This window comes from Falco cherrug, chromosome 4 (genome assembly GCF_023634085.1).
Source record: "Falco cherrug isolate bFalChe1 chromosome 4, bFalChe1.pri, whole genome shotgun sequence".
Lineage (NCBI taxonomy): Eukaryota > Metazoa > Chordata > Aves > Falconiformes > Falconidae > Falco > Falco cherrug.
Window position 1 is genome coordinate 64668197 of NC_073700.1, and position 1765 is coordinate 64669961.

At 48.0% G+C, this 1765-nt stretch overlaps 1 non-coding gene across 1 annotated transcript; it reads right to left on the reverse strand.

The window, feature by feature from the left end:
• Positions 1-762: 762 nt before the first annotated feature.
• Positions 763-834, reverse strand: TRNAG-UCC (transfer RNA glycine (anticodon UCC)). The gene has a single exon. It is a non-coding gene; the product is annotated as a tRNA-Gly (tRNA).
• Between the last annotated feature and the right edge of the window lie 931 nt (positions 835-1765).

The window sequence follows — 1765 nt, forward strand, 5'->3', positions numbered from 1 at the left end:
CCTCTCTGGGCAACTTGTGCCAGTGCTTAGTCACCCTCACAGTAATAAAAGTGTTTCCTAACATTCAGAGAGAACCTTCCATGTTTCACTTTGTGCCCGTTGCCTCTGGTCCTGCCACTGGGCACCACTGAGAAGAGCCTGGCTCCATTCTCTTTGCACCCTGCCTTCAGGTATTTTTATACATGGATACGATTCCCCCCCTTGAGTTTTCTCTTCTCCAGGCTAAACAGATCTCTCAGTCATTCCTCACAGCAAAAAGACGCCAGCACTGTAACTGTCAGTGTGGCCCTTCACGGGACTTTCTCCAGTACGCTCATTTCTCTCCAGTACTGGGACTTTAGAACTGGACACCGTCACTGCTCCAGGCGTGGCCTCGGTGGTGCAGAGCAGCTGGGGAAAAACATCTCCCCCGACCTGCAGGCAACAACATTGCTGCAGGCCCGGAGCCCTGGCCCTCTCTGCCGCAAGGGCTCTGTTCAACATGGCGCCCCAGCAGCACCGCCGCCACCCCGTTTCCCGCCAGCCTGCTCTCCCGCTGGGCGGGCGGCCGCCGCACACAGGCGTGGCTCCTCCCCGCGGCAGGGCGGGCGGCCGCCGCCGCACACAGGAGTGCCCCCCCCCGGCGGCAGGGCTTTGTCGCTTCGCTCCCAGCGGCACCCGGCGCTGCTCCTGCTGACCCCTTTCCGCGGCGCCGAGCGCCCGCTGGCTGGCGGCACCGCGGGCGTGCGGCTGCTGCGCTCGGGAAGGCGTCAAAAACACAACTGCGTTGGCCGGGAATCGAACCCGGGTCAACTGCTTGGAAGGCAGCTATGCTCACCACTATACCACCAACGCGCTGTTGGTAAACATTCTCTGCTGCTTTCTTCCTACACTTCTAGTATCCATCCGCTCCTGGTTTAACCATGAGCTTCATTAACTATCTACCACAAGCACAAAGAAGAGCTACTGAGCGAAACATTCCAGTTTCAGCTGTCAAAGCCACTAGAAAACTTTCTTTTCTTTTCTTTTTTTTTTTCCTCCTCTTTTTTATAACAATAAAAACACTAAGGTATTTTTCAGCAAAATATTTCAAACACCCTGATTTGTTTTAATGAAATTCCAAATAAAGTTACTAAAACCTTCGGAAACGGCACTGCAAATAATAGTACAACTGGGGAAAAGGTGAGCTAACACCCTCATTTCACCATTTTTAGTAAAATACTCTTGCCAACATTACATTGAACTATGATGAGCTTTTTATTCCATGTTTGAAAGGTTAGGTGGAAAAAATTATAGTGAATGATGTATGTTGTCCTTTTCCTCAGCTACTTCTTTAATATTTCCTCAGATAACTCCTTGATATATGAAGATATTTTTCTTGTCAGTATCATCAAAAGAAACACAAGATCACATGGAAAATGCAGCTGAAAAACTGATTAGATTTAGAAAAGGATGGTATTTGAAAGAGGCCTATCTGAAACACAAATTTGAAATTCTGGATCTCAAACTTAAGTACATTTTTATCACATAACATATGATGAAAGGTTTTCTATTACAGTGAAGTAAGAAAAACTACTTTAGAGGGACAAATTCTCTAAACTGCTGTGAGGATATCCTATGTATAACCCAGGGCATTCTAGGGCATCTGTGATTTGTCTTGTGAGGACGTCCTGTTTACAGGCAGACCTGGTTCCTCACATGCAGGAATGGATCACTTTTCTCAGCAAGCTTATGGTGGAAAACATTCTGTGCCAGTTCTCAGTTCCTTAATAAAGAGACTGCAACG